The following is a 14,499-nucleotide window of genomic DNA, read 5'->3' as shown; positions in this document are numbered from 1 at the left end:
AACAAAGTTAACTTGTAAGAGTAACGTCCCTTCATCTTGAAAGTAAAATTAGCAGGTGGTTAAGAAATAGTGTATATAGTTTATGATTATAAATGTATTGGTAAGAAGATATTTTACCAGTATTTGTGATTATTTTTGGTAGAATCACATGTTTAATATACACAATTTTGGTACACACAATACACTAAAATAATGGACTAATCGTATATTCTGAATCAGACATCGAAGTAAGTCGTACAAGTGTGGACACAAAAATAAAGCACCAGTTCTTAAATTAACCGTTTATGACTAACATTATGTCCGTCTGATAGGACCTAAATTGGTGCCCCGTGTGAGAATATCTTATTTGCACGATAAAGATCCATTGGCGGCCTTTTGGGGTGATAACGCCGGCCCAGAGGATAGGGTATTTTTAGGCCAGTATTTAATACAAACAGTGTATTTCGAAATATTTATTTGGTGTTTAGATGGACGTCAAAAACCTTGATAAACCATATCCGCAGGGTAGGGGCTCTCTTCTCCTTTCATCTTCGCTAGGGTAGGCGTAACTGCTACTAAACAGTGCTAGGTTAGGACCCATTCGAATCTGGGAGTCGCTTTCAAAAAATAATCACACCATCAATTAGACAGGCGACTCTCTTCCACCCAGTTTCCTGTTTAATTCTATACTGGTCCCATTCTACTCAATTTCCTATCTATTCTCGTCCGCTGAAATACCATAAGGCCTTAATAGCGGACTGGAATATACCCGTTCAATAGATAAGTAAATATATTCTGAATAAAGTTATTTCATACTAAAAGAACTGAACGAATATAGCGATACTCTTTTCAGGTTCAATAATTTTGTTTTATTTTCAAAGAGATACAGATAAAAGAATGTCCTCATGCATAAGGGCTAGCATTCGCCATGCTTCTTTCTTCCTATTGCGATCAATTTATTTATGTGTGTTGTTTTAACACCGATGGGAATGGGACACTAAGGCCTATGAAAAGTCTAAAATTGTCTATTTATCTATTTTTTTCAATGTTTTCATTTTTCATTTCGTTTGATTTCGTTTAGTTTCGTTTCGTTTGATTTCGTTTCGTTTCGATTGATTTCGTTTCGTTTCGTTTTGCTTTCGTTTCGCACTTTACAGGTACCCAAGGGATAGTGCCACTGGACACCTGTGTAAGATACATGTAGTTGTTACATATACAGACCTGTGTAAATTGACTGCCTTATATCTGTCATCCCGACTTTACCGGGTATATTTAAATGTTGATAAACTGGTATCTAATATTAACTCAAAATAAAATTGGTTGCGGTTCTTATATGATACATTGTATATTGCACAAGAGGAATTAAAACTCTCTCAGTTGGATTTGTAGTGGGTTTTTTTATCATTATTTTGTTTAAAAGATTTCATTATAGTGTAAAAATAATGTTTATCTTCCTGATTTCAAAAATTTGATGCTTTTCATTTATTTTTTTAGATGTAATTAATATATATATTATATTCATGATGAATTCTACCTTAGGCCTTGATGACTATTTGTAGATTTTTTTCTCAAGTACACTGTATATATACACATATTTTAATATTTATTATTTTATCAGACAAAAGTAGTTTTAAATTCAATGTATTGTTACTTCACTAATATCTGTTAATTCAACCATGAAATCATTTCATAGTACATAATCAAGAATCAGAAGTTAACGTTTCGTATATTCTCATTTATGCTCTGTAACAGACATCTAATATCTACAAGTTATGTACATATACCTGTATGTATAACTGGTACTCTCAGGATATGCCTGTTGGCATGGCCACCTGGGCCCCAGGGCCCAAACCCCATCTCACATCACCTTATGGACCTCCATAACACCTTACCTATATATGTATCAGATGAGGATCGGTCGTAAGGGCTTGTCAGCTGAAAGGCCACAAGGCCGTAATAGCGGACGTAAAACCCGTTAAATAAATAGTCCTAATGTGTGCCTCTCTTTTAACACTTGGCTATAGTTCTTTTACCCCCAATTACCCCCCCCCCCCCCCCCCTTCAATATGTATAGCTTATATGCTGATTTTCTTTAATCACAACAAGATGTAAAATCCCCATCAGTTATACATTTTAAGGTAAAGAGCAATTAATAATTTGCTTAATACAACAGGGAAACACTTAAATGCTGATCATGATGTATCCCACAATTTTATTTTTAAACAATATTGCAAAAAATATTTTAGCATGAACTGTAAAACAAACTTTGGCTAAAGGTCCACATGATCCACATGTGTATATAATATATTTGTTAGCATGTAATTTTATAGAAGAAAATTATAAAATTACAAATACAAGTGTTGTATAATTGTGCCGATGACAAGTACAGCTATAGATACATGAACATGTATATGTGTGTTATATAAGCTTAAAACTGTTGCCCTCCCCTCCCCAAGTTTGCCAGTATATACATTTCATAACAAAAATGACATTAATTGTTCCCTCAGACCATTATCTCATTCTGTGATACCTATAACTGATACATGTACCTGGAATCGGATCTAATATGTTAGATCTTCAAAGTATTAGATACCTGCACACGGGTACATGTACAGAAATTTCAATTATTTCACTAAAGGAAGATGGAAAGGGTATTACAAGTAACATATACCTTTTATAAACTTCAAATTTTGAAATGTAGAACTGTTATAATCACTTAATTACCAGTACATTCAAAGAATCTCTTTCTTTACATGTTAAATCAATGTTTAATTAATTTCTTTATGTGTTCAGGTTTCTGACTTTAAGCATTGGATGTATACACATAGAATGTACAACATATATTATAGACTGAATCAGGTTTTAATAAGCATAATATCACATCAAAAATGAAATTATGAATATGCTGCTGAATTTAATCTGAACTTAAACTACAATATAATTAAATGTATCCAATCAAAAATGCTCAAGTAATGACAGTTGTTTTCAAATGTTTTACTATATATGTGCTGAAAACAAAATTACTGGAATTAAACATGTGAAATATATAACTGATCAATCAATACAATATGTAAAGTACCAAAAGATAAATGAAACTTGGCTTGAATAATCTAACTTAGTTAAAGGATTTATAAAGTAAATTTGTCTTAACTTAGTTACAGTGTTTAATTAACAAGAATAGAAAGGTTGAAATATAACATCAAAATAAACTTCCAAAACCTTTTAATGACTCTTTGAATATAACTGCTAGATAGTGTTATAATTAATAGTTCAATCGTCAGGTAGATGCAAGTAGAAAGTTTCTTGTACAAACTTTCTGCTTCCCACTAATGTTGTAAATGAATTAAAACTAGAAAGACCATCAGGTTTGGGTGATAGCTAAGGTTTATTACTTTATTGTCATTGTTACGTAATATTGCGTAAATATCTGTCATTACATAATCTGACTAGGATTACATAATATTGCATAAAGGATTACGTAACATATTCATAATTAATACAGATACATTTAGAGGAAAAACATGTAATAAACCATGTAGTAAATTGTCCTGGACAGAGGAACCTTAGCTTGACTCTCTAAACTACTGATACTATCACAAAGTCTACTTCTACATAACACACATTTATCTACTCTACAGATACAAATAACTGACATTTTCTAACATAAGAGAATTATAATAAAGGGTGGGTGGGAGAGGAAGAGTTTTGAAGCTGCCGACTTTCAAAGCAGCAACCTACGTGGTGTGTACAGTAACGCAGAATTTTTGAAAGTGAACGTTTATCTGGGATTTCAATATACATACTAGAATTTTGGTTTGATTCAAAATGATTGGATGTTCCTTACCCTATCGAAAATTTTGTTGTGTCCTAGGGGAAAACACAACTGGGCCACCATTTGTTTACATCGCTACGCAGTATGAAAAAGTCCGAGAGGATCGAAAGGATCGTAAATCGCGGGACTACGAGACATAGAAAATGTTACTTATGTTCTAATAAAACCGATGTAAAAGGCTTACAAAATCACGAATATAGTAAATTTTAGTTATGATAGATTAACAAACCAGAGGATAGATTTTCTTGCGTGTAAAATTATAAAGATTTCCGATGCGCAATAACGGAAGTAAAACTTTGTATACACACAACCGGAGAAGGAACACGTGTGTAGCAGACCACGTAAGAGTGCTTCCTCTCACAATTAATAACATATTATCACAATAATACATACATTAATAGTTCAATCGTCAGGCAGATGCAAGTAGAAAGTTTCTTGTACAAACTTTCTGCTTCCCACTAATGTTGTAAATGAATTAAAACTAGAAAGACCATCAGGTTTGGTTGATAGCTAAGGTTTATTACTGTATTGTCATTGTTACGTAATATTGCGTAAATATCTGTCATTACATAATCTGACTAGGATTACATAATATTGCATAAAGGATTACGTAACATATTCATAATTAATACAGATACATTTAGAGGAAAAACTTGTAATAAACCATGTAGTAAATTGTCCAAACACCCAAACCTGCGTAGTGTAGTTATAATTATGTAGTGACTAGATAAAAAGTGTCATAAATACAGATGAAAATAAAATATTGAGAAAAATAGTTCAGTGAAAAGTGCTGGGATCTCGTTCCATGATCAAATGCATGCCCATTGTCCATATAATGACAGACTGCACAGGAGTACGAGATTAGTCCTGATAAAGTCCACTGCATATATCCAACATATAAGGGTTCAATGTTCCTTTGGGTCAACCCTAGGTTGGGTCCTCAGCACGTATGGTTATAATCCACAGGTATCAGTATACATGTACATGTACCTTCACATAATGTCCATAGAATATAAACACAAGTAACACCACATGTCACCGTCCAATATGAAAAGTATATAGTCACTGTACAATATACATTTTACAGTTCACTGTTCATATATCGCACATGCATATGTATATATCAAGTGTAGGTATTCATGGCAAGATTCAGGACATAGATACTTGATTTTATCTTAATTTTTTTCTCTTGATAGCCTCCCCAAGGGAATTACTGAGATGCTGACGATGTGCCAAGGAAGGATCTATGTAGTTTTTATATGCATCACTTCTCCAATCACCTTGCGCTTGAATAAGTTCTGAGGGTAGTCCACATTCAAGTGCAAAGGACGCACCCCCGCGTCTAAAGCTATGGCCTGAATACTTAGTATGGTCTATTCCTATGTTCCTAAGGCATTGATGTAGGCGGGAGAGAAATGAATTGTAATTTAGCAGCCTAGGACCCCCTGGGGTTGAAAACATAAACACGGGTATCATCTTATCTTGGGTGGGACAAAACCGTGCCTAGATAAAAGAAAGGAAAGAGACTTGATAGACATGTGGTATAACCAAGAGAAAATAGGGACTGGAGGTTGGAGCAATGATAAAAATGTGTGAAACGCTTTCTGTTCATGTAATCGTGACAAACAATCTGCTAAACAATTATGTTTCCCCTGTATATGTCTGGATGACAAATGGAAATTATGTGTGGCCGATAGCCAGAAAAGATATCTGAGAAACCGCATAACAATAGGATTTCTAGACGTGCATTTGTTTATACTTGATACAGTGACCATATTGTCCGAATAGACAATAATCCGCTTATTAGCCCAGGCCGGAGCCCAGTAATGTGCTGCAAGGCATACAGCTAAAACTTCCTTCTCATTTATGTGCATTTGTTTAGCACCAGGGATGTCAGATGACCAGTTGGAGTAAAACCAGTCATTGCCCCAATGCCCCCCTGCCCCTTCATTACAAGCATCTGTGTATATATTTGTAACAGGGACTTTGTTTAATAAGAGGGATTTACCGTTAAAGGTTTGAAGGAAGGTATGCCACCAAGCTAAGTCCCGGAGGACGTCTGCATTAAACTGGAGTTTATGAGAATCTTTTTTGAGGGTGCAGAAAGCATTTATCAGTCTGCGAAGGAAAACTCTCCCGCCATACACTACTGATGATGCCCAGTTTAATTTACCTACTAAAGATTGCAGTTGCTTTTTGGTTGCATGACGACGAGAACTGAAAATGTTCAGATCTGACTTAAGTGCTTGAAGCTTCTCGTTAGGAAGCCTTAGATGCATTTCATGGGAATCTATCTCAATACCCAGAAAAGTTAAAGTGTGGGATGGATCGACAACTTTGTTCCAGCTAATCATGAATCCCAACCTTCGTAAGAGGTATAATAAGGTATTCAAGGTATACATGCATTGTTCCTTAGATAATTCACAGATAAAGAAGTCGTCCAAGTATGCTACTATGTTACGAAAACCCTTACGGTTCATGATACGAATCACAGCCTGGGAAAGTCTATGAAAGATACTAGGTGCTAAACGAGAGCCAAATGGTAATTTTTTATCTATAAAGTAACGAGTACCATCTTTAAATTCCCAATGAATGCCAGTCACCATCTGACTTTTTCGACTAATTGGGACTACCCGGTAAGCACTTTTAAGATCTACTTTTGCCATATAACAGTCTGGTGAGACTAGTCTTGCAGCAGAATCAACAGTACTAAACTTGTGCTTGGGAATGTCGGTAACATATTCATTTACTGCTGATCCTTCAGGTCTACTACAGTCATGTATCAACCTGACTACCCCATCAGGTTTTGGTATAACCCCCAAAGGGCTTATGACCTTTGGTGGGTTTGGAACTTCAACATAGTTCCCATTTTCAATCTCTGTCAAAATTTGGTCTGTTGCTTTCTGATATAGTGGGCCTGAAATTCTTGCAGATGGGTGGTTTTTTTAAAAGGACCGGGGTAGGGTTTGATGAAGGATCAATTATGTCAAAACCATTTTTAATTCCATTTAGGATATAATTCTTATTTACATCATTTTTTAATTCATTTTCCCAGGCTGTGAAGTTCAAACTTGTTGAGGGTTTAACTTTAACTAGTTTTTTGAAGCATGGCTACCCCTTTCATGCGCAGCAAAGCAGCCTGGCATAGAACATACATGTTCATATTTGCATGATTGGCTCAGACAACCCCCTTTTGAATTAAATTTTTTGCAGATCTCATTTCCCTGGGGAGTAAAATTAGCAAATTTTGCTGAGCTTGAATTAGAAGAAAAAAATTTCTTTTGTGTTGCTGACTGAGAAGGCTGAGAATGTCGGAGTCGTAAAAACTCATCTGATAGGTGTGACACAACAGTGCCCCAACGGAATTTGTGTGCATGTTGAAGGCGCCTATACTCCCTATCGTACAGAAAGACAGACACCATCTCATGCGATGATATCAAACGATAGATTCTGGATGTGTGTGACAGATAGTCAAACACATTATCTTTGGGTAAAATACCATCCTGGACTAATTTGTACAAAATTGCCAAATTTGCATTGGACCACTGAGTCAGAGATATATTTTCAAGTTTGGGTTTAAGTGGTCCAGTTTTATATACAAATTGAAAATCATCATTTTCAGACACAACCTTCTCAGTCTGCAACCCCCCATTTACAAAATCAGTGATGTCCAAACACCCACCATCACGAGTCTGATTGAGAGATTTTAGGTGGACCTGGGGATCTTGCCATGAGTACCCACCTTGCAATATCTGTGCTGGTGTCTCTTGTCTTGCTGCTCCACCTCCCTGCTCTCCTTGTGCTCTTTGGAGCTTTGACAGGACTTCCCTCGCGAGAATGTCCTGATCCTGGGAAAGGTCCTCATGACCACTGTTATGATCTTGGTCGTTGTCCTCTTCCTGGTGAGTTGCTTGTTTTTCGGGTTGCCGGGCTTGTTCCGAGATGAAGGTCTGCTTCACCGCCTTAATTATGAGCTTTGCCTGTCCTACGGGTATTTTAGCTTTGGACTAGTGTTCTGGACTTAGACAGGAAAGCGCTTCCATAGATTGGAAGCCAAGGCCAAATAATATTTTTAGAGACTCCATGGTGATCTTTTTTTGAATAGCCCATGTCTCTACCTTTTTCATATCCGTGTCCATTGACTCCATTTTGATAAATTATAAAAATGTTGATTGTTTTAGCTGAAGTCCAAAATGATGATGAATCCAAAGTTATCTTGTTTTTTGTATTAAAGTCCAAAATGCCGAAATTCTTATTTTAGTGAGAGTAATAAGGTGATGTCCAAAATTACGCTGTGTTTTTTGAGTTGTCAAAGGATTGTTACAGTGTTTAATTAACAAGAATAGAAAGGTTGAAATATAACATCAAAATAAACTTCCAAAACCTTTTAATGACTCTTTGAATATAACTGCTAGATAGTGTTATATATACAGTACAGGTAAAAATCACAGGTAGCCTTGGGTACTGCCCATTACCTGTATGGGGGTTTTGCTGTTCATCACCTTTTAGGGTGTAGTGCACTACTAGTTTACCTGTAGTTTAAATGTTGTGCACTACTAGTGCTCTAGGTGTAAAGATTAGCTTACACTCAACTGTAGTATGTAGGTACATTATGGGACACCGGTTAATCTGGTAACCTCACTTTAACATTTTTCAACAAAATGGTCGCTATTTCATGGCCTCTGATTAGTCCAAATTAAGATATTGTGGGGTTTCGATGAAATTTGATAATGATACAGGTACAAAATGGGACACGGTTTACTCTTGTCGCCTTACTTTAACTTTTTAACAAAATGGCCAACATTATTTACTCGCATCTGATTCGTCCGAATTAAGATATTGTCTGATTTTAACTAAATTTGGTATGTAGGTACATCATGGGACACTCGTTACTCTCATAACATCACTTTCACATTAAAACAAAATGACCACCAATTCCCGGCCCCTGTTACAATACATGTCCCCTACCACTGGTCACAATCACTGTGCTGACCTATTTGATAATGAAGATGTAGCATTCCTTCATACATGTATATGGTATTTTAGATGAAGACAGAATACATATAGATTTATATTCACATTTGGAAAATTATTGCGGGTGGATACAATGTAATTATTAGGTCTATCGACAAGTTCCAGAAACGTCTGACCTTATACTACAAAAAGAAATAGGATAACAGCCAATGAGATTATCATGTCCATCACGAAAATGTCAAATGATCTTCATCAATCTACAGCTCTTGAAACCTTGTGGTTTTAACCTTGCCGTCAGTAGTTGAGATCAGTCAAGGAAATCGAGATATTGGGAACATGTGTTTCGATATCCAAACTGACACATTTGAAAGCCGTATGCAAAGGAATCAGCGACATTATTATCCAGAAAAGGAATAATACCAATTGTACTTACGTGGGGTTTGGGTAAAAAAAACACTGAACCTTCCATTTCCTGTCTGCAAAAGCGGCATGAATGACACTTCGGAAACCGTTCAGGAAGGAACTCCCAGGGCATCGGTAGCGGAATACGTCGTCATAAGGATTGATGGAGGCTGACATTAGAATTATTGTGAAATATAGATAATAGACTAAAATACTATATAAGTGGAATGAAAAATACATAAAGTAGATAACGGTTATAATATTCAACGGAAACAGTTTTTGAAGAAAATGGGAAAAAAATAAATGACGGTAAATCAAACAAGATCCCTTAGTTAATCAACAAAATGAGATAACAATTCTGTAAAACACACAGCATGTTACGTGGAGAAGAGAATCCTCCCTCAACAGCTATGGTCAGTTAAGGACAGTCTCCCTTGTGTGGGTATGGTTTGGCTTAGCATTAGTTAACGTCCTATCAACAGCTAAGGACAAGTAAGGGCGGCCTAGAAAGAAGACAAAAAGATACGATCTGAAATTTAGTCACCTGTTACGATCGTGTAGGAGATACTTGCCATTGTGGCATTGTTTTATGAAAACCACGATCATGTCGCAGCAAAAGAATATAATATTTTTCAATATATGTATATTGTATACTTAGTAATAAATACAGGTTTTTTGCATATACATTATGGCGCCAAATCGCCCGACCCGTAATCGTCACCCATGCATTATTGATTCAGTAATGCACCACAAACTCCGTATTGGCTCTATTCGCGGAACCCCTCTAAATTTTGTGTCTCATCAAACCATTCGGGTTTCTCGGGGTTTTACGTAGATCCTGTTTTGCCAGCGAAACATAACAAACAACATGGCGTCCAGAAGATGACGTAATGCAGACACAAACACTGGAGAGGAGATTTTGAATTCACTCGCAGCAGAGAGAGAGAGAAGGGGGTATGAGGGAAGAAGTCAATGCTATGTAGAATGAAATATATTTATAATTACCTGACCAAACACAGGTTACGTTACTGAAAGCTTCAAAGGATCGGATGCAACGGAACGACAATTTTCTGTCCCGGGCTGTGCTGTTATAGGTACTAAATATTTGCTTCAAATGGTCATTAATTCCACAAGAAAAGTCCATAACCATTGGCGAGTTGGAGGACAGAACTTGAGACTTCCCCACCGAAGAGTGATAGAACCAAGAGTATCTGTTCAAAACATTGATAATAGTAAAGTGTTTCTACATGTTAACGTACCTGGAAAATGTTAATGGAACACCCCGGGTCAGACAACACAGAAAATCCAAGGTACTGTACAGGGATATCTACACCCTAATGTAAATGTTTGGCTGGTCAGTGGCGAAAGCTGGTCAGCCAAACATGTACATATCATCAAAGGGACAGACCCATGTACGATTACTTTTTTAAACACTTACATGCAAAATAATGCCAGCTGGGAAAACATATTCTTCTCTCGCCGAGAAGCAAGTGATTCTCATGAGAATATGTTACAAACGGCGTGTAAAGACACCGGGTTTATATAACACCCAATACATTATGGACACTCGAGATCAAATGATGACGCAGGTCCGTCGTTGAAATCAGGATTTGGAGAAAGGAGAATCACTTGGGTTATTACTAATTAAGCAATTATATGGAACTCCAAAGCTGTCAAATATTGCTTAAAATACTGGCATGGTTCGTAACCACAGAATTCTTACGATAGGCCAGATGAATGTCAGTCATGCTATTATTGTGGCGCTTCAGTAAATGTTGGATACGAATTGTCGTCACTTAGTCAGGTAGCGGACACTAGTAGAATTGCCTGAACATGGTTGGTATTTGTTTACAAAATAAATAACTGTAACCCGTGAGTAGATGCGTTTGGTGTGTGTGGGGTTACGGGAGTTGAAGTGAATAGCGAGAAGATTCATATGAAGAAAAATGAAAAAAATGAAGTTTTTATTGTCAGATGGTAAACCTTCCCAAAAGACAACACGTGACTACATTTCGTTAAATTACTAGATAATTGCAGCAATTCTGTTAGTATGAAAGTATGTTTGCCATTTTTCGGCATAGCCGTAAAATATTCTTTTGGCCCCGGATATGACGCGGCAGGTGGCGTTACTGGTCAAGATGAAGTATGTGATTGGTCAATGCAGCAGTAAATGCAAAATGCAGATATGCAGTTAAAAACGAAACAAAGTTACATGTAAAATTGAATGCAAGCTGAATAAGTGGATGTATCTTTTCAAATGACACATCAATAAAATTATGTTCCCGATTCAAATGCAGTTTTATTATCCCCACAAATGATACAAACTGATATGATTTTGTTATCCGTGCTGAAACGCATTAGTTCGTTGATTTATTTCACCAACCGTTATACATTATAACCACCAGCATTAAAACTATGCCGTTTATTTTTTTCAAAGATATTTCTTGTTTAAAAATAATTATGTTTTTCCCCAAGCATTTTGTTTCATGATGACTATGATTTCCAATCTTCAATAAAGAGCTATCACACGTTTCTACAGCGACAGTGCCGTCGGAATAAAACAACTTCCGGTTGAGATCGGCGAATTATGTTCTGGAAATATTTACTTTCAAAGACTTGAATTGTGGCACATTATGATAAGTAGATGGATGTATTAAGTGTGAGAAAGAAATTTGTTCGACGAGAAATCTTAGAGCGTCAACTTCTGTGGTACAGAATGACTTAAAAGTGTATAATGTACACATTAAATAACTGAGAGCAACATGTTTCTGACAGACAATTAGTCAATAAGTCCTCATTAGAACTGCAACTAGCTGTGTCCAAATCTTTTATTTCGCATGATTGGCATCTATATTGTCATTTTAAATAATATACTTTTACAACAATATATTTTAAACTACGGACTCTATATTTGATATCGATTAATACATAGAAACATACGTTTAGTCGCTTGAATTAAACTTCAATTAACTGCTGGCATAAAGGCAAGGAAGGTGAATTGTAAGATGTTGGATTAATATGTAAGACAAATGGTTTAATTTTTAAAAAATTAACAAATCACTGCTCCAAAACTTGGTATAAACTACATGCGAAAAAATAATAAAATTTGTATTTATGAATACATATATAATTAATAGCGTGTAAATGGTTAGATGATTAACAATACTTCTCTTGAAATACCAGACCTGGACATTCCAGAAAGGTCCTGATAACTCGTGACCACCTGATGACGAAATACCGTCACTAATTTGAGTTTTCCAAGCCCTTTTCACTTGTGCTTATTTTTCATAGGAGGTATCATATTTTCATGTATCCTTGACACATCAACAAACATAGGGGTGTTTGAGGAGGTAAAGACCTACATAGATGTGGGGAGGGGCGAATCTGGTTGGATCTGATGCAGTATTGATACCTCACCAGACATAACCAGATAAAGATGTGTCAGGGGGTATAGACCTACATAGACCTACATATGGGCGTGTGAGGGGGGTATAGACCTACATAGGGACAAGGGAGGGGATGTAGACATGCATAGAGGTGGGGAGGGGCATATATGGTTGGATCTGGTGTTTTATTGATACCACACCAGATAAAACAAGATCGGGGTATGGGGGTGGGTATATACCTAGATAGGGGCGGGGGAGTGGCAAATCTGGTTGGATTTAGTGTAGCACTGATACCTCACCAGATGGAACCAGATAGGGATGTTTGAGGGGGTATAGACCAACATAGAGGTGGGGAGTGGCAAATCTGGTTGGATCTAGTGTAGCTCTGATACCTCACCAGATAGGGATGTTTGAGGGGGTATAGACCAACATAGAGGTGGGGAGTGGCAAATCTGGTTGGATCTAGTGTAGTACTGATACCTCACCAGATGGAACCAGATAGGGATGTTTGAGGGGGTATAGACCAACATAGGGGCGGAGGAATGACAAATCTGTTTAGTACTGATACCACACCAGATAGAAATCGATAATCGTGTGAGAGGGGGAATGGTGGTATATCTCATCAGATGCAACAACATAACACAATATCCATTTGTGATATCATTGTTATGTTTATTATGGTGTTTTGTTTTAATTTGATATATACTGCTTTGTATATGAATGAATTACAAAATGAATGTTTTAAGATTATGTGAAAATGAATAAAATGATTAAAGCACTTTTGTTATACTTGTTGCTGTTGATTAATCAGGTAATGATTGACCCTATTTCACAACTCTTCGGTGAGGGATCAGAAGTTCTAGGTGGTAGAATAATGAAGTATAGACACGCGAACTCTTCAAAATATTTCTACTATTTGAATATTCAAACGTATATTATGTCAAATTACAGACGTAATTATTCAGAGATAGCTTTCATTTTCAAGATATTTATCTTTAAAACCAACAGAACAGAATATAGTAGCTAAAACTAGAAACCCGAATCGAAAATAAAATTCGATGACACAATTAGATTTCATATAATTAACCAAATATTGGTTCTACCAAGAAAGCTAGAATGCCAGGGTTTGGTAGTGGTATAAATGCTGACGTATGAAAACCAAATATTAAAAGAATTCAGTGATAAATGATCATTTTATACAAAAACAATGCATATGTTTATTTTACTTGATCTGAACATTGCCTTAGATTGGTCTGTTACAAACATTTAATTAGTCCGGCATCTGACAACAGAAAGTTATCCAAATTTCATTACGCATCAAAATATTTTCCCATCAGTCGGACATACATTGAGCGATCGCGACCTGTATCAATCTAATAATATACTTATAATAGGATGGATTCCTTAAATGCGAACCAAGCCCGAGGTTTGGTTATTTTCGTTTTTCTCCCCAACAGCTTAATTGATAAAAGTCATTTTTTCTACAACAATTCTTGTTGGTGTTTTTCAGCAATCGATACCAGCAAAAATTTTTGAAAATCATTTTGACATCAGAAATCGACGATTTTCAGTTTTCAGATGGGGATTGTTTGAAGCCCGTACTCAGGTGTGACTAGTTACGTCCTCTCTCATAAGTATAGCCTGGTGGATATAGAAAAAAAATCAAAACTGACCTGGAACATTTATTGTTCACTTAATAACGATTTTTAAAATTTAAAATTCCGTTTATTAGGCAACGATCCTCCAACCGCAGATGATTCATCCTCTTACACGACAAAGGTCCGTATAATCTAGGTCATTACATAAATTGTAAACACACTCTTAAATATATTACACAACATTTAATCTATTTCACTAAATATTGCTCGATACCAAATACCCCCTTTATTTGTTTTTTTTTTAACATGTGAATATTTCTAGAGTGAT

The sequence above is a fragment of the Pecten maximus genome, chromosome 13 (assembly GCF_902652985.1).
Source record: "Pecten maximus chromosome 13, xPecMax1.1, whole genome shotgun sequence".
Classification (NCBI taxonomy): domain Eukaryota; kingdom Metazoa; phylum Mollusca; class Bivalvia; order Pectinida; family Pectinidae; genus Pecten; species Pecten maximus.
The sequence above is the reverse complement of the archived record's forward strand: the minus strand, read 5'-3'. Positions refer to the sequence as shown.